The 25,654-nt window shown below is 33.5% G+C and overlaps 1 pseudogene; it reads left to right on the top strand.

The window, feature by feature from the left end:
* The first annotated feature begins 16,067 nt into the window (after nt 1-16,067).
* The window catches only part of LOC149544092 (CBL-interacting protein kinase 23 pseudogene), a 91,986-nt pseudogene continuing 82,399 nt past the window's right edge, over nt 16,068-25,654 (top strand).

Here is a 25,654-nt window from a genome sequence, read left to right as displayed (position 1 = left end):
TGTTTAAGGATACCCAAATCCTAGTTAGATATTGTGATTCCTACCAAAGATTTGCTAGAAAATTAAAATTATTTGGAAATAGACCTTTGAAATTAGTTGAGGTCTAGGCACCCTTCCAACAATGGGGAATGGATTTCATAGGGGAAATATCACCCAAGTCTAGTAGTGGCTACTCATGGATATTGGTTGCAACTAATTATTTCACCAAATGAGTGAAAGCCATCCCTACAAGAAAAGCTACTAGTAAGGTGGTAAATGATTTCCTCCTAAATAATATCATTACAAGGTTTGGATGTCTTGAGAGAATAGTAAATGATAATGCTATTTGTTTTAGGTGTAATGAATTTAACAATTTTTGTGACAAATATGGTATTACCTAATCAACTTCATCACCTTATCATCCACAAGGGAATGGATAGGAAGAATCCAAAAAAAAAAGCCTATTGAAAATCATAAAGAGGACTCTAGATGATAATATGATGACATGGGACTCTAAGTTACACTTGGAAGTCTGGGTTAACAAGGTGACAATGAATGCCTCAAAACAATGTCATAGGCCTATATATATATACATCCAAATTTATGATGAAGACATCATTGATGATATGCAAGAAATGATGGATGAATTGATTAGATTGACCGAAGCTAGGAAGAAAGCCTCTACAAGAAATGCAAAATTACAATTGCAAACAAAACATCAAGGAAAGCATGGAAAATTTGATCCTATATGGCTTGGCCCTTATCTAGTTGACTCTACATGGGGTGAAGATTCATACTTTATTAAAGAATTATTAGGGAACTTTCTTGAATTTCTAGTTCATTAATAATTCTCAAAGAGATACTTCTCTTGAAGGTATTTACTTTCCATGAACAATAGTAAGGTTTTGTATATTTTGTACAATTTTGTAATTGTTTGTGCATGTATAAATAGCCTCTCTATATACGTATATTTTGTTGTAGAGTCTTAAGAAAGTTGTCTGAGGTTTTCATGTATGAGGTTTTCTTAACCCAAAGATTCTAAATTCTTGCATGCATACAAGTATCCATCATCCCTAGACAAAGCCACTAATAGCCCTCATTTTTACTATACTAAAATTTTGATCTTCATTATGAAAATGATCTAAAATTGTTTTGTATGGTTAGGGTTTTGTGTCTCATTTATTTTCAGCTTTCAAAAGGAGCCCTAGCCAAGTCATTTTACCTTAGTTCAAAAACTGAAAATCTTTCTCAAGGGAATTATTTTGGTATCCTAAGGTTGTGTTTTTATCTTTCCATTTAAAATTTTCCTTAGGACTACAAGCTTCTTTTCCATTATCCTAAGTATTTTCAAGTGGGAGATTTATATACTTTTAAAATCATAGAGCTCCAATATTATGATCATGGCTTTGGCATCTAGTCACAGGCTCATTTTTCCTTTCTCCCAATGTTATGACATAAGGGCTAGCGGAGGATTGTGGAGTGGTGTTTTAAGTTCCTTGATCTTATTACATGATGTGGTCATAGTATTGTAAGTGAAAAAGAAAAGGTTCTCAACCTAAAATTTTCCCTTTTTTCCATGTCATTGTAAGCTCCAATGGAAGGTTTTAAGTCATGGTGTGTGATGTTACAAAAAAATGGTAGTTGTGAGATTATAGATGTAGAAAGGAAAAGTCGTGACCATATGATAAGTAGCTTGTCAAAGGATCATAGAGGTATGAATACAAGGAAGAAGTTTTAAGGTGTTGATCCTATGATAGAAAGGTGATTGAGACATCATAATGGTTTGTATAAGGTCTTTCAATGTTATGCTAAAAACCCCAGTCATAAGATCAAGGAAGCAAATTTTAAAGATTACGATGCTATGAGAAATGACAATCATAAGATTGTAAGGTAACAAATGATAAAGAAAGGTGGCAGTTCAGTGTTAGAAATGAGATGAGTGTCCTACCCTAATTGGTCAAATGATGCAATGTATACAATATGGATGCCATCAAGTCAGTGGCACCAAGGATGTCTTTACATAGGCCCATGATCTGACAATATCACATTCTCTGATCTTATGACAAACAGTGTTCCATAAGATATAGAGGGTAGAAAAAGGGTGTTACTATTGACATATCAGGTAAGTTTTTTATTAGTGACACACACTTATTTAGATTTTGTATAGCTATAGAGCTTATCGAATAGTTTATAGTGTTTACCATGTAATTAAGTAGCTATCGAGTTCTATAGTTGCTACTAAGTCTTTTGGACTAATCTTAGTGGTTACTGAGTAGATTTAGTTAGTGCAAAGTTCAGTAGTTTAGACTGAGCATTTTAGTGTATACCAAGTTTACTAGTGGTTACCAAGTTCATAGTTCATGTGATGCAAAGCTTATGTTTATTGAGCATTGCAATATCTACCAAGTTCATAGTTTAGATGATGCAAAGCTAGTGTTAACTGAGCTACTTCATGGTAACCAAGTGATTTAGTGTTTGCTGAGTTGTACAATATCTACTGAGTCACCAATGTAGACCAAGTTCAAGACTACTTGAAAGTGATCAGTATGGAATGAGCTTCTATGTCTACTAAGAACATGATGATGCCAAGAAATGACAGTGGATACCAAGTATCAAAACCTCACCAAGTTAGTCTTCAAAACTCGAGTATCTTTATGTGGGCCAACTTTGTAATATTTCTGTTAACTTGCATCATGGCTGAATTTGTAATTTTGTAAATTGGATTGGTATATATGTGATGTATTGTATCATATCCAATGTAATGGAAATCTAAGCAAGAGCAAGAAAGTGCAAGAATGTGAATGTGAAAGAATATGTATTACGAATGCAGTAGATTAAGAATTGTAAAGGCCATATCAGTACAAGGAGAAGCAGTGACAGATCCATTATAGAAAGGTGATTAGTACATTAAGGAATCTCTATCAACAAATTTAGTTGCAAATCAGAGATCCACTACTTCATCCTAATAAGTGAACTAGTCAAAATGCTCTAACAAGGTAGACCTTACAGTCTTTTCTAAATCTCTTTACCAAGTGCAAACTTCATTGTACATTTGTAAATCCTCTCACAAGGTGGACCTAGCAGTCCTATTTGCTCCTAATAAGGTAGATCATTAGAAGTGATCAATACAAGCCTTAGTAGGATAACTTTATGTTGCAGTATTAAAGTTTGTGGGTATCACCCTGACCCCATTTTTACTTTCTATTTGGAAGGTTTTTGGGTCACCAAATCTTTGTGTTCAAGTCTTATGGATGCTTTCATATTTTTCAGTTTCTCATGCATGCAATTAGATAATATATGATGAATTAAATGCTAACTGGTTTATAGATTAATTGTTGAAGTTTTAGAAGTTACTAATTCACCCCTCCCCTCTCAGTAACTTAGCATAGTCTTGAATATTTCCAACAATTGGTATCAGAGCATTGTGGTTTTCAAGAGAATGTTTAACAGCTTGAGAAAAGATCAAATATATGGAGATATTCAAACTTGACAAAGCTATTGACAATGAAAAGTTGGATCTGGAAATGGTCATTACTAAACCCAAGAAAGCTAAGGAGCAACTTTCCCAATCACTAAAAAGAAGAAAGGAAATTGCATATCAAATGAACAATCATCTTTAGATTGAAGAAAGAATTGAAGACTTCCACCCTTCAAGCAGTTCAAATAAAGAAAATGATGCAATCAAAGAACTCCTAAAGAAGAATGGTTCACTGCAAGAAGAAGTAATAAAGCTCAAAAGAGAACAAGAAATTCAATCAGTAAGGTTATGTGAAGTCTTGGAATAGAGAAACAAGATAAAAGAAGAGATGGATGAAAGGAACAATGAGATCTAGAACCAGTCCCTTCAGCATGTAGACCTTATTAATTAGCTCTCAAATGCAAATGAGGAAATCATGAGCCTAAGACTTGAAAATGAAAGAATAAGGAATGATCTAATTTTTGAAAGGCAAACCAATGCAAGAATAAAAATTGAGTTGAGATCTAGAAAAAAAAAGAGTGAAATATTGAGAAATGACCTAAACACTAAGAAGCAAATCGATGAAAGAATGATGAAATCTCAAGTAGACATGGATCAACTAAATGAATAAAACCTCTATATGCAAAAATCAAAAGTGTGAATTGGATACAAAGAAGAAGGTGAATCCTCCAAACAATGTGCTCAAAAGAATCAAAGACCTACTTGCAATCACTATAGTAAGATAGATCATACATCAAACAAATGTTGGAGTAATGGAAAAGAAAAATTCAATGGAAAATGATACAATTACAATCAGCATGGTCATAAGGCTAATGAATGCAAAGAGAAACCAAAATATGAAGGAAACTATAATAAATGTAAGAAACATGGACACAAGGCATCAGACTACAAAACAAAGACATTGAATCCTATAGAGAAAATTGTGAAAGTAATATTTGGTTGGGATTACAATACCTAGTGTAGATATCATTCCTATGGAAAATTTGGACATATTTTTATTAATTGTGTTAAACATCATATGACGAAAATAGATACCATAATAAGATGTTTTATTTGTAAAAAACTTGGTCATCTTGCCAATAATTGTATGAATACTAGTAATATTGAAGATGAGAAGAAGGAAAAGGCTAATAACATTCAAAAATAAATGAGACAATAATGGATTACTAAGTCTACCAAGGATACTACTCTAAGTAATGATGGTCAAGTCACTCCAGAATTGGGTGACTCTACCATTTCTAATTAAGTTCTTAAGGAAGAACTGGAACTAAGCTATCAAAGAAGACATTAGAATTAGTTCTAGTTGAAAGGTAAAAAAGATCCAAATCTATATGCACAATACAAAGGGATCACTAAGGAAGATCTGTATCAATTATTATCAAGTTACCTTCTCTACCAAGTAAGGTCAAGTCATAGACTCTACTGAGAAAGGTCAAGAGAAATGAAGGTACTTATGGTTACTGAGTCACGAAGACTTTGCCAAGTTATTAATATAGAATAGTGGATGACAATTTGTCAAGCATAATGCCAACTCATCTACCATTGTATTGAGCATTAATGCAAAAATTTCATCAAAAGGCATGAAAGAGAATTCATTTCTCACCGTTAATTTTTGAGTGCTATTGTGAAGAGTTATTTTTTGTGTGATCAAGTGGTTTAAGAAAATTTTCTATAAACATTTTTGAAATTCTCTCAAGCTACTAAGTAAAAATGGCATCCAGAAGTAGCAAGGTCAAGAAAGGTTCTGACATGTTGGTTTTGTTAGAGTGAATAATTATTTATTCATTATTTATTCTTTTACTTAAGTTTTCTTAGGTTAATGCATTTTGTTAATAGTTGTAGTTTAGGAGTTGTTGACAACATGGGAGTTTGTTCCTATCTAAGTCATACTTATCCTCCCACCTTGATCGAGGATATTCCACCTTTTGTGTGCATATACTTAGTTGTCAACCTTATCTCCTAGCATCTTCTAGCTTGTTCTAGAAGTCTCCTTGAGGCCTTTATATTCAGGCTCTCTCATTGTATTTTATAACTCATAACTCATTTTCAAGACATATTGTAGAGCAATACATTTTTCTTTGTTTGCAATATCTTCTCTCTCAGTCCATTTAGTTTTTCCAAGCTTTACCTCTTCCTTCTTTGGTTTCCCTTCGATAGGTTATTTGCATGTAGGTGATCTTGGCAAACTATGAAGTTGGCTTTCATCAACTTCTACATGGTATCAAAGCTTCTATGTTGCTTCTAGGCTGAAGGATTTTTAAATCTGTGAGTTGGAGACACAAAACCTAGTTTGTTTGTGCTTTTTTCTTCAATCAGGTGAAAGAGCATTTTTTGGAGCACTTTGGGCCAAAACGGACATTGCCATTGAGTTCAAAAGGCCTATTATAGTTAGGATTCATATATAATTTTGGATTTTTGGCTTCCATAGCATCTGGTAAATTTTTTTAGCCCCCTCAAGAGGATTGTATGGACAATTTGTAAAAAAAAATAAAAAAAAGTTTTTCGACAGTGCTACCCAGTGGCCACCACCATGCCACCACTGTGCCATTACCACCAATAGTAGCACTGTAGAGCTATCATGGTGCCACTGACCTATGGCCAATGCTATGTCACTCTAGCACCATCGCCATCGGTCACACCACCTTTGTGCTCCACCCCGCCACTACCTCTCTGCAACTCGTGCATCGTTGTTGAACTATTGCTACCCACTGTACCTACTACTGATGTGTGGTACTAGTCAACATGTGCCATGTGGCATGGATACCACATTGGTACTAGCCATCATTAGCACACTCTACAATGGTCTTGCCTCGTGGCTCTTTTATTGCTGTGATGGTCCCAAGGCCGTCAATTTTAACCTAATGGTTTGCTGATGTTAGCATGACATCACCTTGCATCAGCACCCCTACCAGCACTACAGGTCCTTTTTTGACCTACTCACCATTTTTTGGCCATAACTTTAGCATACAGAGGTATTTTTATGATCCAAAAGAAGCACCAAAAAGTTCGTTTTGAGATAGAGACATTGGTCAAGAATTTTGTGGTTTTGATGTAGTTTTGTGGCTCATTTTTGCAGTCAAATTCCAAAGTTCTACTTTTTACTCTGGTAAGCTTATCTTTTGCATCCCATCTCTATTTTTTGAAAACATTATATTTTTGGAAAGCTAGTTTTGTCATATTTTTAGAAATGTTGTCATTTCCTTCAGATTCAGTCCCATGCTCTTTCTATCATGTTTTTGGTGTTTTTCCTCTATGGTGGATATCTTGGGTGTTCCAGGTCTGAGGATCATTTTCATGGCACGTGATCTTTTATTTTGGGCTATACTATCTTTTGTCTTAGGTTTTTTCCTTTCTAATTGTTGTTGTTATCATTTCTAATCATCTTTATGTAAACACATTGAGATAAAGTGTCACTCTTGCATTTTGGGTTCATGAATGCTGTTTTGAGATAGTTGCACTTGCACTATTTTATAAAATAGCATTGGGGGATAGTTGTTTTTCATTTTTGTGCCTTCTTCCTTTTTTGCCCCACGTAGAGTCGATGACCATGCCTTTATAGGTGTTTTTACCTCTTCAACTCTCTCATTGTTCTTGGTACTTTCTATAGAAGATTTTGGCCCACCTTTTCAGTTGCCTGCCATCTCACCCTATCTACATTAAGGGGGGGGTTATTCTATTGTTCTAATGTTTCCTTGGTTTGATGGTGTGAGCTATGTATTCAATATTTGGTCATATATACTAGGTGATTGTAGTGGCTAGCTACCTATGCATTTTAGTGAGATGGATTATCTACCATATAGAAATGCTTGGTTCATGTTTTCTTCTTCCATGGAGATTCTTCAGATCAATAGTTTCTTTCTGATAATAGAATTTGTGACTTCTTCATGCTTCAGTTATGCTCTTTATGATTACTTTTTGTTCCTATTTTATGGGATATTTCTCTAGTTGGAGGCTTCTTTAGTCCTTCACTAGGTTTTCTTACCTCTTTTTGGGGGAGAGTTTTTCCCATGTGGTTTTCTCTCTTTCCCCATTTTTAGAGGTTGCATTTCTTTGCACTATGCATGGGTACCTAACATGGCCTTGTTCTCAAGACCCATTTTGCATTTCATCTTAGCTATTGTAAGCTTAAGGCATTCCCCTGAGTTGCACTTAAGGGGGGAGGGGGGGGGGGGGGGGGGTGTTAGAGTAAATAATTATTTATTAATTATTTATTCTTTTACTTAAGTTTACTTAGGTTAATGCATTTAGTTAATAGTTTTAGTTTAGGAATTGTTGACAACATGAGAGTTTGTTCCTATCTAAGTCATACTTATCCTCTCACCTTGATCGAGGATATTCCACCTTTTGTGGATGTATGCTTAGTTGTCAACCTTATCTCCTAGCATATTCTTACTTGTTCTAGAAGTTTCCTTGAGGCCTTTATATTTGGGCTCTCTCATTGTATTTTATAACTCATAACTCATTTTTAAGGCATATTGTATAGCAATACATTTTTCTTTGTTTGCAATATCTTCTCTCTTAGTTTGTTTAGTTTTTCCAAGCACCACCTCTTCCTTCTTTGGTTTCCCTTTAATAGGTTATTTGCATGTAGGTGATCTTGGTGAGCTGTGAAGTTGGCTTTCATCAACTAGTATAGATTTGAGGTGTTGAATGTAAACTGTTAGACTTCAAGCTTGTGCCCATAGCTATTGAAACCCTAGACCCAAGTGGAGCTCAATCTCAAATCCCTCCCAAGGTACTTCTCGTTAATGACATTCAAAATCATTTAAAATGTGCAATTCAAGAAATTGGTACTCTTGAGATGGATGATGCCCTAGGTTAGTTGTGTTTTGGTGAAACCCTAAAACCTGAGCATCAAAATTTAGAAGCAAAAGGATTAACTCATATTCCCTATATTCCCTGACAGTTTCAAATTAAATGGATTAGATATATCCTTAGTTAGGTGCATAACAAATAATTGTGGTTAGAATAGCCAATATTGATAACTAAGAAAATGATTCATCGAATCACTAGCCTTGCCATGCTTACCAAAGCCAAAACAACCAAAACCCTAGGTTGAGTAGAATTGGAAAAAAAAACCCCAGCTGAGTGGGATGGCAGAGGCATGAAAATAAGTAGTGTCATAGATGCAGAGTTGAAGTTTGGTATTTATGTTATAGCTCATAAGATATATAGTTCAAGCCATCTTAACAACATATCATGTGAAGCTATGGATTTGGTGTATAAAGTGGTGAAAAACAACTTATCTTATGACCTTGTTGAGTTATTTTTGAGACAATTCAACATGAATATGGAAATTATTAGAACTTCCAAGAATAACTAGTACGAATTTGATTCTCTGTTAGCATGTTTATTCTTGTATGTCTAGAAGTTTTTCCCTTCCAAAGTAACTGTAGTCTGGAGAAAAGATATGCCTGTTCTATACCAAATAAATAAATATATTATAGAAATGGGTGAGAACTATGGTAGAATCATTGACAACTACTTTGATGTGTTCAAAGATAAAATGAACAATAGGTTTAGAATTCCAAATAAGTTAGTTGAGGACTACAAGGATGATGTGTGCTTCATGATTGATTATGACAAAGTATACATCCAGGCAGTTAAGCCTAGAGTTGTGTGGGTCAAACCTCTTGGTTATGAGGTAAACATTGATGAGACCAAGGACATTAGTGAAGCCCTTGTCAATGAACCTGTGGATCCCAAGGCCCCTTATTTTGGTACTTATGAAGAGGCTAGGGCAAGAATAGAGCTAGAAATAAAGCTCCCTCAGGTGGTTAACAAAGGGAAGAGGAGGATAGCCAAACTGAAATCTAGTACACCTCTCATGTTAACCAAGGTTAAAGGTGAAGATTAAGAATAGGTAGAGGATGAAGAAGAATTAGAAGAAGAAGAAGAAATTTTGAAAAAAAGGGGCAAGGTGGTCATCACCAAGCCTAAAAAGGTAGACCTCCATCCACCTTTTAAGAAAAATTGAAGCAAATGGAAGAAGGAGTTCGAATAAAAAAATTCAAATCTTTCAACTATGAGACAAGGACAGAGACAAAGTAGAAACAAGTTGAAGAACTGGTGCTCAACAAAATGGGTAAATGTAAATACTCACTAGACTAGATCACCTCTCAAATATCTAATGAATTTCTAGAGAAAATAAAGCCAAAATGGGAGTTTTCCATTCATATAGTAAAAGACATATATGCACAAACCTTGAGGCAGTTACTATTGAGCATATCAAATGTTGAGGTAAAAGAGTCTTTAAAGAAAAATGAAGATAAAATGACTCTAAGGTTTAATACTTTTTTAGTTTTGAATAAGAATATAGAACATGTAGTTATGAATGCTATAAACACTTAGAAGAACATATATCATCTTCACAAACCAAGTGAATATCCAATTGAAGTAAAGGATGTTGATGAAGAATAGGATAAGGAGAAAGATGAGGAAGAAAATATTGAAGAAGTGACTCATTTTGATAATGAAGAAGATGAAAAAGACCAAGGTGAAGAAGCTACCAAGGAAGATGAGCAAGATGATGAGGATATTGACCCAATAAAGATAGCTATTGAAGTCATTGCCTCACTTCCTCACTCCCTGAGCAAACCTTTCACTACATCAAGTATGGAGGAAACTTCAACAAGTTTGGTTGTGATTACTATAGATACATCAAATTTCCAATAACTCTTTTCCCCAATGCAGCTTATCATATCATTGATAAAAGTGACTTTTGCTTCATCAACTAAGCTACAGACTCCCTCTTCATCTACTGGGTTAAGTTCTTTAGTCATCACCTCTTCAATTTTGACTTCTTCAATTTTGAGTGCATCCATGGTAAGCTGTCCAATTTTGTCTATTTCAATTTTACTTCATCAATTTTGGATTCTTCTAGCATCTCTATAAGTATTCCACAAGTTATTTCTATATCAATTTTTATTGCAAGTTTGAGTATGTGTACTATTGTTTCCATTCTAGGTACTAAAGCAATAAGTACAAGGATAGTTGAGCCTAAGGCTCAAATGAGTAAAAAAAATTTGAAAGGAAAAGAGATAGAGGAAGATATATATTTGGATGAGGAAATAGAAATTCCCAAATGGGATATCTACAATCTTTCCGTAGACCAAATGAACATATTTGGTGAACTCCTCTAGAGAAAGGCCAAGAAGCAAAGATTGAGAGAGGAAAGAGACAAAGAGTATAAGATTATAGATGATGCCAAGAATATTTTGACTGTGGATATTGGAATTGAGGTTGATTCTTCTCAACCTATTTTGTTTCAGCTTGGAGAGGTAGTCCAAAAATTCAAAAAGGACACCGAAGGACAAGAAAAACTAGTTGAAAAGACTGAAAAGAAATTCAATAATAAAGTGCCAAAGCACATTTCTTAGCAAATAGTTATTCATCAAGTTGAGCTTTCAATAATTTTGGTCAATCTTGAGGCATCCTTTTCAAATGTGTCATCACTTTTTGCAAAACTATGTGATTTCACTGAGTACACAAAGGAAGTTAAGGAAAATTTGTCTAAAATTGATACTAATATTAAAGCAAGTGCTTAGTAGCTACAACTTGACCCTAGTTTGAGCTCTGCATGTTTTAAGAATATCATATTTTTGTCAGATATGCAAGCAAAATTGTTAGGAGAAGAAGCAAGGATCCACTCAACACTGGTTGATATACAAAACATGATCCTTCCACTCATGAATTTTATGCAAAAATAGATTTTATATTCAAAGACCCCAATTTAGGATAACAACTTCTCTATTGTTTACCACATGATTGAATTATTAGTAGAAGTGAAAATTACCATTCATTCATGTAAGGTACTACAAGAAAACTAGGATAAAACTTTAGTAACTACCCTCAAGGTACAATCTGAATTCTTTTCTCATTTTGGTGTCTCCATGTAAATATATTAGAATAAATCTTTGGCATTATTATCAAAATGGGGGAGATGAGATATGGGAGAAAAGATATAGGGGGAAATATGTATATAAGAGAAAAGTTACATGTACATAGTAGATCACATATTATGGGGGAGAAATATGCTATGGTGAAGATATACTTTGTATATACCTTACAAAGATCAATTTTAAAAAATCTCAAAAATAAGACCAAGCTAGTATCACATGGTGATGAATAAAAGGTATTTAGTTTTTGGCTAAATAAGTGTTTTTGTCACTAATGCCAAATGGGAAGATTTTTGACATATCAGTCAAGTTTATTTCTAGTGACACAAACTTATTTAGATTCTATATAGCTACCAAGATTATTGAATGGTTTATAGTGTTTTCCATGTAATTTAGTAGCTACCGAGTTCTACAGTTGCTACCAAGTCTTTTGGACTAATCTTAGTGGCTACCGAGAAGATTTAGTTAGTGTAAAGTTCAATAGTTTAGATTGAGCATTTTAGTGTATACCAAGTTTATTAGTGGTTATCGATTTTTTAGTTCATGTGATGTGAAGCCTATGTTTACTGAGCATTGTAATATCTACCAAGTTCGTAGTTCAGATGATGCAAAGCTAGTGTTAATTGAGTTAATTCATGGTAATCAAGTGATTCAGTGTTTTCCAAGTTGCCCAATATCTACCAAGTCACCAGTGCAGACCAAGTTCAAGACTACTTGAAATTTATCAGTATGGATCGAGATTCTACGTCTACCAAGAGCATGGTGATGCCAAGTGGTGACAGTGGATGCTAAGTATCAGAACCTCACCAAGTCAATTTTCAAAACCCAAGTATCTTCATGTGGGCCAACTTTGTAATTTTATAAATTGGATTGGTATATATATGTGATATATTGTAGCATATCCAATGTAATGGAAATGTAAGCAAGAGCAAGAAAGTGAAAGAATGTAAATGTGAAAGCATAGGTATTGTGAATGCAATAGATTAAGAATTGTAAAGGCCATATCAATACAAGGAATAGCAGTGACAAATCTATCATAGAAAGGTGATCAGTACATTAAGGAATCTCTATCAACAAACTCAATTGCAAATCAAAGATCTACTGCTTCATCTTGATAGGTGAACCAATCAAAATCCTCTAACAAGGTAGACCTAATAGTCTTTTCTAAATCTCTTTACCCAGTGCATACTTCATTGTATGTTCTTAAATCCTCTCACAATGTGAACCTAGTAGTCCTATTTGCTCCTAATAGGGAAGATCATCAAAAGTGATCAATGTAAGCCTTAAAAAGCCAAATTTATGCTATAGTACTAAAGTTTGTGGGTATCATCCCAACCCTAGTTTTAATTTCTATTTGGAAGGTTTCTAGGTCACCATATCTTTGTGTTCAAGTGTTATGGTTGCTTTCATATTTTCAGTTTGTCATGCATGCAATTAACTTCGATGTGATGAATTAAATGCTAATTAGTTTATTGGATTAATTGTTGAAGCTTTAGAATTTAATAATTGACCCCTCCCCTCTTAGTAACTTAGCATAGTATTGAATATTTCCAATAGTTATGATGCTATAATAGACAGTGTATGGGGAGATCGTAGAGGAAAAATTGTATTCTGGCGATGCTATGATGGAAAGGGTAACAATTTCTTGTAGTATCATAAGGGTTTGAAGAATGATTTTTGAAGTAATGAAATGGTTAGCTAGACCATGACCATTGGATTATAAGCCAAAGAAAAATAAGATAAGATGTTACAGTATATAGTGTAAACCACCTATCATGAGATCATAAAGATTTTAAAGTAAAGCTTTGACGTCATGGTGACTAGCTTATCATGAGATTGTAGAGACATTTTTCCAAGCTTTGTGATAGTGCAATAACAATTTTGATTTCATGAGATTGTAAGATCACAAAAAAAATGGTCCCTGCCTAAGATATTACAAAGGGTTTGACTCTTGGGTTAATTGTAAAATCATAAACCCTAAGTTGACATTGAAAATATGTTTTTCATTTTCTAAGTTGGAAATGATAAAAGGCTCTTGACTAATGAAATTCAAGAAATATATAGAAAGTGCAACATTGTATAGTAATGATGATGCTCCCCTAATAGAATAAGCCAAGTTTTAATGCTCAAGCATGTTGAAAATCAACATAAAGGGATGATGATGATGTATACTAAGTTATAAAGAGATTCTATTGATTAGTTGTAGTTTACCATCCATAACAAGAAGAAAATCTAAGAATTGGAGTTTTTAGTATGCACAATTTCTTTCTTTCCATGCTTAGATATAGTTTTCCTGGTGTTTTTCAAACTATTTCAGAGTGTTTGTTAAGGAGGTTGAAGAGATTTAGGTAGTGGACATGGAAGTTGCAAAGACCTACACAACCAAGGGAGAAAATATAAGAGATTTATTGAAGAATGGGTAAAGTTGTTCCTAGGATCTTCAAATATAAATTCTATAGATGATCAATCTTTCATAGAACCATATGCTCTATGCAGAGATGCTATTTGCTTTGGGGTCATAGGTTCTAAGCTTTTCAAGTATTTTTAACATAGCAAAGAGCAAAAGATCTTGGCGTGTAATCCATAGAAGAAGAACTTCGCAAAATTGTTTTTTCTAGAGGTTTTTGTTCACATTGATTTGATAAAATCCCTAATCAAATCATATAATTTGGCTACCAAGTCATTCCATAGGAGAGATGGAACCATTCTTTGTACACTAGACTATCCTTCATTCATTGAATCTTTTAGATCATATGGTGTCATGGGCCAACCTATTGAATTGGAGGATCTGCATAAGAAATTTGAGAGGAATACAAAATATTACACAAGAAAATCTATGCTACAACATATCCATATGGACTTAAAGAGTGTGGGTGACTACCCTAAGAAGGTGGACATAATGATTCCTTTGGACAAGTTTAAAAATTACTTTGTAAAAATAATGTATGGTGTCCACAAGGAAGTTGGAAAAGATGGAATATATATGGTGTATGGAGAAAAGTTTATCATAGCTAGAGATGTCCAAAATTCATACCATGGAGGGGAATCTGACTATGTTGAATATATCTTGGAGGTGATGAAGAAAAACATTACACTGGCTTAGAGTGGAGAAATGGGAGATTTCAAGTTCCATCACTACTCACTGCTGATACACCTGATCTTATACAAGAATGTGGGGTACATAAGTCCTAATTTCATTGATCATACCTTTGATAATAATGGAGAGCTGTAATTTCAACTATGGACACAGGTACGAGATAATTCATATTATTTTTTTGATTTTGTTTCTTTGTTCAATAATTTTAGTTCTATTATGATGAAAATGTTGGACCCAGGTTACTTTAGGGCCTCTTATATCTTGAAAAGTCTTTTATGACTAGGCCTGCTCCCAAAGAGTAAGAGATTAGATGATAATTGAGGAGATATCTTCCCTTTTCCAACCTTTTCTTTGATGAGAGTATATGGTTGTCCCCAACTACCCCACATATTACCAAAATTCATTCCACTTAGACTGGCTATCACTGAATTCATGTGGTAATTGTTTATGGTTAATAGGGAGTACTTAGGCCCTAAGGTTCATAGAGGAACATTTTTATGTAGATGTTTTAAGGTGGGGTACTTTTCGATTGGAAAAGAGGCCCTAGATCAAATTCATTCTTTCCTCAACAACTTCAACTTGTCAACTAGTCCCTATAGGATGTATGATCCTGATAATTTGATGAAGAACACCCTTAAAGAGATAATAAATTATGTGTTTCTTAATAATAAGGAGCTACCCCATGAGGATGTTATTCCTAATATTTTTGCAGAGTGGGAGGCAATAGGTAAGCATACCAAGCTTGATGATATGTTAAGGGTAGAGAGGGAACTGAAGAAAATCAATCCAAATTTTAAGGGATTCTATATGGATCTCCCCTATCCTCATAGGATTAGGAAGATGGTCATTGACCATGCTGAAATCATGGCCCAAATGCTAGAGGGACCCCTAAGAGAGGAAGAGAGGGTATGTCTTGATAGACCTAACCTGATGTGACCCCTGAAGAAGATATAAAGGAAGATGAGCCTACTAAGGCATCATGGGTCATTAGAGGAAACAAGAGACAAAAGGCTGTCCATATCCCTATAGAGGTTAAGCAAAGGACACTACAAATTCTACCATGAAAGAGTTAGTACTTTGGTGAATTAAGACAAATCTATCTATAATATATGAACAATGTATCCAAGAGCACAATCATTGATCTAGAACTAGGTGCAACAAGGTTAGATGATAGGATTATCTAGGCCTAGAAATTTATAGAGGATGATGAATTCATGAAATCAACAGAGTTAAAAAGGTTTTTGTAAAAGGTAAAATAGATTGAATTAATGCTCAAGATGAAACCAGGAGAATTAGATTAACAAAAGCTAAAATTGGTTGAGAAGTTGCAAGCCTATGATCTTGAGAGTGAAGTCATGACTCTGGACGAGGCCAGAGATCTTGTACAAAGAAGTATGATGTTACTAGTTTCTGAATGGAATTTGGAACAAGCATTTATATGCTTGATTAGATTAGTAGACATGAGAATGCCATTTCATATGAGGCATATTGTTCTAATGGATTACAAAGAGGAACAAGTTTCATCATTGACACTAAGTCTATAGTAGTTTGGACCATGGCTCCGGCATCAAATAAGCCTAATTTGATGGATGTGTAGAGCATAGAACATGGAAATATGGTTGTGTGGATTTTACAAGGCACTTTATACACAAAGATTTTGAAGGCCATGAAAAAAATTTCATTCATGAATGAGGATGAGGTAGAAGAGATAGGGACAAGGCTTGCCAAGTCTATGCATGACTATATTGATGTGGGGAGGCTCTATGAGGATGACATTAGGAAAAGTCATGACTACAAGGAAATGATTGAAGAGCTTGAGGCTAAGGTCCAAGTGCTAGAGGCTGAAGTTGCATCCCTTATAGAGAAACTTGCAAATGTAGAGCAAGTGGTTTCTACAGAGTAGATCCAAGAATGAGACAATCAAGAGCAACTAGCTAAGGAAACAACTGAGACCCCAACACAAACACATGATTTGGAGTCAAGGGATATAATAGAACCTAGCACAAATAGCATTGAAGCTCCATAAACTCAACAAAGAGATGAGTTAAGGACATCTATCCTTAAGTGTATGGTTGGCCATAGGGTTGAAACTCTAAAGAATATATCACAAAAAGACCCATACTCTTTATGTTTCTTTACAAAGTGCTGAGGAATTTTGCAATGAGGCACTTTCATGGCTATCACCCACATTCAATTTTTGGGGGCCATATACTCAATTTTTAGAGAAGCTTTTTATGATGATGGCTAAAAAGCCAGATTTTCCTAATAAAATAATCACATTGAAGGAGAGCCTAGAAATAGTTAAGGAGTTAATTAGCTTCTTTACTAGGAATTATAGATTATACAAAGTAAACTGAAAGTTTTACCTTAGGGAATTGAGTCCTGCATAACATCAATTTCAGATGATAGTAATGTGGTGAAAGAATTACATAATTGGTTTGATGCATTTAGTACAATATTGACTCAAGGGGTCACAGTGGCTATTTTTGAGGACATCAGTGATGCCCCTTTCCATAATTTGATTGACTCCCTGGTCAGAGCAAAAATAGACTTGAACAATTTCACAATGGAGCATAAATCCATAACAGATGCCAAGTGGAAAAAGGCCACTAAGGATCTAGAAGAGGTAAAAATACAAAGTGGTGCACCAAGAAAGAGATCTATGTGTGGGAAGCGATGGGAGAAATAAAGTCCTTACCTGTACAAAGCAATTGAGAGATAATTTAGGCTAAAGGAAATGAGAGATTAAAAGATATGATCAGATGCATTGAGCACTTCATTAGAAGGATAGAACTCTCATAAATATTCATATCAAATTTTGAAACTTTTAAGGAAGGGGATGGTAGAAGAAGACAAAGAGGGGTAAAGTAAAAGTTGCTACAATAAAGTGACACCTACTGACTTTTCAACTACCTTCTTGATTTTGGATCAAGTGCAAGAGAATGTTTTGAATATCTTTTTATTTATCTCTTGCCTTTTTTTTGTTCCATTAAAGTGATAAAATTTGTCCTTCTCCCATCTATAGCTTGTTGCGATCCTATATAAGGAATAACATGATGGCAAGTTGAGGTCAAAAGTCTATATATTTTTTAGTCTATGTTATTTTACAATTTGTCTAGTCTTTTGTGATTAAATGAATGTGTTCAAACTTGTGAACTTCATAGAATAATGAATATGAATGATTAAGTTGCCAAGTTCTGAGTTATATTATGAGTCTATATCAAATATTGTATGTATTTTCAACGGAAATTAATACAAAAGGGAATTTTTGCATATCTATGTATCTGTATTTTGTGACCTTCCTTACATATCTGTGATTTTAAGATTGAAATGAGCAACCTTTTAGTTTAATACAATTTAGATATATTGTATATATCTCTTTTTTGTTTCATTTAGTTCAAAGATTAAGTAATTTCTTTCAATAAGCAGTAGGATTTTGGGCATATGAGAGGGATTTGATAAGAATGAAGTTTAGAGTTCACTATTGAAAAATTTAATTGCAAGTTAGTTAAATAGGTCCAAGACTGCTAGTATTGACTCTATATAATGATGGATAAGAAACTGATCACTTAATTTTAGTTGAAAGTTGATGGTTTATATAATTGCAAGTTACATACATGAATTAGAAACAATTTTCCATTTTATGTAATGAAGAACTAAAGTTGCTAGTCAACCCTTATTTGTAATTTCTTTCTTATTTATTATAAATGGCCATTGGACTCAAAAAGTTTATTATAAATCTAAGAAGAAGATTATGACCATTTTTTGCTATAGGGGATAATCTTGAAGAGAAGAATATCATAAAAATTGTTAGACTAATCCCTAATTTTTTCCCACCTTGGCCTTGTAGAGCCTAAAGTGAAGGAATTATTCTTATACTTTGTTGATGTTGGTGTAGAAGCTAAGACTGATCATGCTAAATATATAGGATTTGACTAATCCTTAGGTTTGTTTTTGTCTTATGTATGTATTCTTGTATTGAGTTTAAGGTACCTAATAGTGTAAAAATCAACCAATAGATGTCTCAAATTCTCCTTGGATATGATCAATAAATTCTTCACTCAACTAATCATCTCTACCAAAAATGATATCACCAATAAATACCTCAAAAACCAATATGTTGTTCTGATCAATCTTGAAGTAAAAATTATATTTAACAACACCTTTGCTGAAATAAACCTTGAAAATATACCCACCCAATCTTTCAAACCATTCTCTAGGAAATTATTTCAATCCTTACAAAACATTTTTCAACCTGTGCACCATATTTCTTTCATCTATCAAAGTGAAATAATTAGGTTTTTCTCTATAAATTTCCTCTTCCAACTCACAATTCAAGAATGCATATTTGACATCCATATATAATACACTTTAAAGTTATTTTAAGTAGGATATGTAAGAAATAATCTAACTACCTCAATTCTAGAAATAAGAGATTTTTTCCTCAAAATCAATACCTTCCATTTGTGAATAACCCTTAAAAATAATTCTCACCTTAATGTTTGGTACTTCACTAGCTTTAGTTAATTTGTTTCTAAACACCCATTTGGTACCTATCAAATATTTATCCTTTAGTATAGGAGATAAGATCCATGTGTTATTATGAATGTTATTATGAAATTGGTTTTGGATCAATTGCTTTTGTATTGTGAAAGATATGGGATGCCCTAAATAAGGTTACAAGTTTTGTTACTGGTTTATGACAGTAAAAATGGTTATCAATACAAAGACCATAACTTGTGACATATTTATTGGATTGGAATGATTTTTAGACATGTTTTAATATACCTAGGTATCAAAACATGATCCAATGGGTTTTTGACTAAAATATCAAAAAGAAAAGTTATGAATGATGTAATATCAAATAGAAATCAAACTATGTAAATGGTGAAGTATTGGAAAACTGGTATTGTAAAGTGTTTTGTTTTGCCTCATGAGATGTCTAAGAATGGAATTTATTTCATGAATTTTTATGGGATCAGCATGTATCCTATTCAATGGTTTCTTTTTAGGATTCTCTGCATCAAGTGGTATTAGAGCTAGAAGCTCTTGAGAGTGTGAGACTTCATGCCGAGACCTAACCCTATGTTCAGTTTATTTTAGATTCTTTTTGTGAAGTTCTTGTTGTAGATTGGTGTTGGTTCACTTAGTTGAAGTGGGTGGATAGGAATTTATAGCAAGAGGGTCATTAGAAATGATCTAGGATTAGAGATTGGTCTTGTTTGTTACCAACAGTCTTGGGGAGAGAGGCATTATAAAACTCCCAAGTGAGGAACATATGTTACATGGATGAGTAGATTGTGCAATAGCTGAAGCATCATTTAACATGACCACCATAAACTCCATGGCTATGAGTCACAACTAAAAGAGATATAAAAACTGGAGGAGGCATTGATCCAATTATGAAGACAAAGAGGAAACATATTTGTTTACAAGTTCTCAACAAAGCATTTCCATGGGACATGGAAAATTTTCAACCTCGAAAGTATGGTGTAGGAGCACCTAGTCTTAAAGATATTGGAGATGATCCCTAGAAATATTTTAATTATTTAATGTAATTCCATATATTTTTATTTGATATTCCATGTAATGGAATCAATGGTAATACCTAAAGGAAATAAATGTAAAGTTGTCAAGGAAGTGCAAAACTATAAGTTGTAATATTGCAAAAATTGCAAAAAGGGTTAAGAGAATGTAAAAAGTAGGTTGGGAAGTTGTAAACCATCAATGATCCTATGGAAATTATGTATGCTCAAACCAAATAATAATGGAAGAAAATATTTACATTTGAAACAAATTTGGAGTGATTCCAAGTTGTGGTTTTGATTGATTTTTCAATTTTGTGTTGGTTCCAAGTCTTGTATGACCATGTATAGATTGGAAACCATGTATAATATATATTGGTTAGTATTAATTAAAAAATTCCTTTTGATTTTGGGTTGGACTGATTATAAGAAGAAATTAATAAGTTATGAGAATTTTGGTAAAAGTGCGTGTTTGTAGAATTTGGGATTCCCTGACAATAGTCATGTTAAATCACTTGGTATTGACATAGATGGAATAATTAAAAACTATAAATTTATTCATTGGGAAGATATGTGAATCTATTTTTATTTACTTTTGGTTTGAGTCATTTTTATTGAGATTTGTGGAAGTTATACATTTCTTAGCCAAAATTGGGTTTATAAAATCTTCAATGGAGTTGCAGGCATATATTTGCATGCATATAATGATTTATGATTGGAAATGTTTAAGAATATTATTATGATGTATTTTAAAGTTGTTTGAGGTCTTGGAGTCATTTTAGTTAAGAGGAATCAATTTTTGATTACTTGCTAGTTGTAGGGAGGTCCTAACTAGGGTTTTGAGAAGAAAAATATCTTTCCTGGAGATTCCACAATGGGAAAAAGATAAGGCTCAGAAAAAATAATGGGTAGAGGATGTAAATTAATATTATTTGGATCTTATAATAGTAAGCATAACATGTTGGGAGAAAAAACTAAACAATCTAGACTTACATCTAAATATGACTGTCAAGTTTTTGGTTTTTGAGGTACAACTTGACCCAGGGGTGGAATAGTGTTAGAAACAATAGTCCACCAAAATAACTAAGAGGTGGGGGGGAGAGGTGTGGGTGAATAAATTATCCAATAATTAAAACACATATCCTCATTAAGAAAACATAATCATTCAACCATAATAAAGTGCACATAGACAATTACACTAGATATGTTGACTAGGGAAACCCTTGATCAGAGGGAAAACTTTGGTGGAAATGATGCCCACAAGATGATGTACTAATATAAATATTCCTTGTTAGAGGATGGACCCTATTAGGAGTCTATTACAACATTTAGTACAATGAATCCCTATTAGGAGACTTTGAATCCATGTTAGGAGATTCCAACCCTATTAGGAGTTGTGCTATGATGTATGCAAGAAGAGCCCACTACCCAAACATGAAATTTAAACTACAAGAAGAGATCACTACTCAAACATGCAATTTACTATTATCTTCTTCTTTCCTATTCTCTTTCCTCTATCTTTTCAACTAGACCAATCATTGTTAGACCTTGTAGACTAGGCCACAAGCTTTGAATAAAAATACCAAACCTTAGGTCACTCAGCAAAACCTTGGCAATGAAGTTTCCTTCACCTTTGCACTACTCTACTTAGATTCACATTCCACTCTCTCTACTTTTATCATTTATCATTCAATAATATGTACACACTACATGATAAATTTTTTTTTTTTTCCTTTATATCGATTCCATGAAACAATTCCCTGAGTCAACTGTTAGTCCTTCTCAATTAATTATTATAGGACCACATTAAGAACATGTTACACTTAGCAATAACCTTAATCTTCTGCATTGCAACTTGGATAACTTTTTTTGCATGCAATATTATTACAAGTGAGCTTAGCAATGTCATCTTCAACATGTCTCCTTCATGTTCTCAACCTTGATCTTCATGATATCAACTATGCTAAGAGATATAAAAAGTTTACTAGAACATGCCTCTGCAAACTCTATCTCAAAATAGACATCAATGAAACTTATATAATTTCTTGTAGGCTTTTTCTTTCTACTTCGAATGTTATGAGCATATACTAGATACTGAGAAGTGTCTCCCATAACCTTGGTGGTTATCATGCTCAACTAGTTGTCCATACCAACTTGATCTTTTTTTTGTTCTTCTATTAGATACCATAGTAGATTGCTATATAGACATCAAACATGCAATGTTGACATCAATGAAAAACTCAGTCATGAATGTAACATATCATCATCATTCATGCTTCCAACCAATCTCCAACAATCTCCCCCTTTGGTATTGATGGCAACATAGAGGAAAAACATCTAGTTTCAGGAATACCAATAAATGACTATCCATCTTCAAATCCTCTTCATCAATCATACTCCCCCATTGATATACCTCAAATTTCTCTACACTAAACTATTATTACAAATTCATGCCAAAATTCTCCCTTAGTGTACTATTTTTTATGCAATACTTCTCCCTCATTGACATCAATGTCAAAGGTTTCTACAACCAACATCTCTACATCAAACTTAATAGTAACTTACTAGCTCTAGTGTTGAAAGAAACTATTCAAAACAACATCAACAAGAGTCTTAGATGAATTATCCATCACATATACTCCCCCATATAGGAAGAATTAACATTCAATCCAGACAATTGTTACCCTAGACTGATGTATTCTTGCATCTTCTACTTTGATGTAGGAAGGGGCATAACCACAAGCATACCTCACAAATACTCAAAAGTCTCTTTGGAAAGAGGCTTTGTGAATATATCTACAATCTACTCTTTAGTGCTCACATACTCTAATATGGTTTCCTTTTTTGCAACTTTTTCTCTCAACATATGATTTACTGTGGTCATGTTGTCACAATGTATAATAACTGGTTCACTGATTTCTATCCATATATCCTTCTGTAACTACTTCATCCAAATGACTTGATTGCAATTATTTTCTATTGCAGAATACTCTACTTCTACTATACTTTGAGATGTACAATCCTACTTCTTACTTAACCAAGAAACCAATCTTCCTTCAAGAAAGAAAGCTCCTCCAGTGGTGCTTTTTTCTATTATCCATACTACCTATCTAATTTGCATCAGTATTATCACTTAGAGTAAAATCATTAGATTTTTCATACCATAATCCAAACTTAGATGTTCTCTTCAAATATCTAAATATCCTTTTCACTGATGCATAATGTGCTTCTCTCATATCAACCTAGAATCTTGCAACAATTCCAATTGAATTTTCTATATTTGACCTTGTGTGAGTCAGATATTGCACTCCTCTGATCATAGATCTGTACTTCTACTCAATAATAGGTGTCTCATCCTTTGAGGATAACTTGTGTCCAGTTATCATAGGTGTTCCAATAGGTTTACATGTTCCCAAACCAAATCTTTCTAGTAAATTCTTCAATTACTTAGTCTAAGAAATAATGATTGCTTCTTTATTCTATACAATCTGCAATCCTAGGAAATATTTCATCTCTCCTATCATACTCATTTGAAATTCTTTCTTCATCTCTTCTATAAACTTCCTACTTTCTTCATCATTTCCTCCAAATAAAATATCATCAAAAAATATTACCAAAATCATCAAACCATCATTAGTTTCTTTCCAATACAGATTAATATCTACCATTTGCTATATCCAAGCTTTGTCAAATGCTTGTCCAACTTTGCATACTAGGTTTCGGGTGCTTGCTTCAATCCATTAAATATTTCCTTAATCTACATACTATGTCCTTGTCATCTATCAAAGTACATCCTTCAGTCTATTGAATGTATACCTCTTCTTCAACTTCTCCATTAAAAAATATTGACTTGACATCCATATGATATACTTTAAATTTCTTCTGTACTGCATAGGCTAAGAATAATCTTACTACTTCTATTCTAGCCATTGGAGCATAAGTCTACTCATAATCTATTCCTTCTTGCTATGAGTAACCTTTATATATCACTCTTGCTTTGTTTCTTACAACTTCTCCTTGCTCATTCATCTTGTTTCTAAATTTCCATTTACCTCCTATCTCATTCTTGTCTGCTAGTCTGGGGACCAATTCTCATGTCTCATTCTTTTCTATCTGATCCAATTCCTCTTTCATAGATTGCTTCCAATAGTCATCTTTATGTGCTTCATCTACATTCTTAGGCTTAACTTGAGATATCAAGCATAATTCTTCATTAACTCTACTTCTTGTCATCACACCTTTTTTCTTTGCTTCTAATCATCTATTCAGATGGGTGATTCTTTATCATGTTCTTTCCTAAAGTAGGAGTTTCTATCTCAGCTCTTGGCTCTACCAAATGTTTTGAGCTTTGTTTCTATCTTTTCTCTCCTTCATTCCACAAATCATTATTAGTCTCAAGAAATACCTCATCATTCCTTAGCCTAGTAACAACATCATCATCTAAATTGCAATCAATTATTCTCTCTTTTTTTCTAAATTTCTCATCAATTATCACATTTGTACTTTCCATAATAGTCTTAGTTCTCTGATTATAACATCTATAAGCCTTGGTTTTCAATGGATAACTAAGAAGCATACCTTCATCACTTCTAGCATCAAACTTACCAATTTCATCATCTCTCTTTATGTAATACTTACTTCTAGATATTATTAAATACTTAACTGTAGGTGAGTGACCAAACCACAATTCATAAGGTGTCTTGTTTGGGTCCTTCATAACATGCACTCTGTTCATAGTGTAGACTGTTATATTCAAAACTTCTCTCCAAAATGTCTTGAATACATCATTCTCTGCTAGCATAGCTCTTACAACTTCTGTAATAGACTTATTCCTTCTTTCTACAATCCCATTTTGTTTAGGGGTTCTTAGAGCTAATAGATATCTTTGAATTCCATTTTCTTCACAAAGCATGTTAAACTCATTTGAAATAAATTCTTCTCCTCTATCTAATCTTAAACATTTAATCTTCATACCAGATTCATTCCCAACTCTATTCTTGAATATCTTAAACTTGTCAAATGCCTTAGATTTCTCTTTATGAAATGCAACCCACATCATTCTAGAAAAATAATCAACTAGAATCATAAAATACCTTTCACCATAGAATCCTTTAGTCTTTTTAGGACCATTGAGATCCGTGTGTACAATATCCAACTTCACTATAGTGGTAAACTTCTTGCTGGAAAAATAAGTTCTCTTATGCTTTGCTAAAATATGTTCCTTGCAAATCATGTTAGTAGGCTTTACAGTCTTCAACAAATCTCTGATAGAAAACACTAGAGTAGTCCTCACAATACTAAACCTCTTATGCCATATTCAACTGTCATATACTTTTGCAACCAAACATGTCATTTTAGTAGGATTCAACCAAAATGCATTACATCTAGATTTGGTTTATGTTCTAATTACCTTTCCATCTTTATCTTTGATCATGCATGTCTTTTCTATGAACTGCAACTAATAACCGTTGTCTACTAGTTTTGCAACACTTCAAAGATTGTGTTTTAAACCATAAAAAATGTATACATCCTCAGTATTAGTTTTACCATCGAGAGTTATAGATCCAATACCTTTTACTTGGCATGCTCGATTATTTCCAACTCTCACAATTCCTCCATCCTAACTCTTAAATTCAACAAACTTGTTCATATCACTAGTCATATGATGTGAACAACC

Source organism: Cupressus sempervirens, chromosome 8 (genome assembly GCF_028749045.1).
Source record: "Cupressus sempervirens isolate cs-2001-9-10 chromosome 8, ASM2874904v1, whole genome shotgun sequence".
NCBI classification, from domain to species: domain Eukaryota; kingdom Viridiplantae; phylum Streptophyta; class Pinopsida; order Cupressales; family Cupressaceae; genus Cupressus; species Cupressus sempervirens.
The sequence above is the reverse complement of the archived record's forward strand: the minus strand, read 5'-3'. Positions and strand labels throughout refer to the sequence as shown.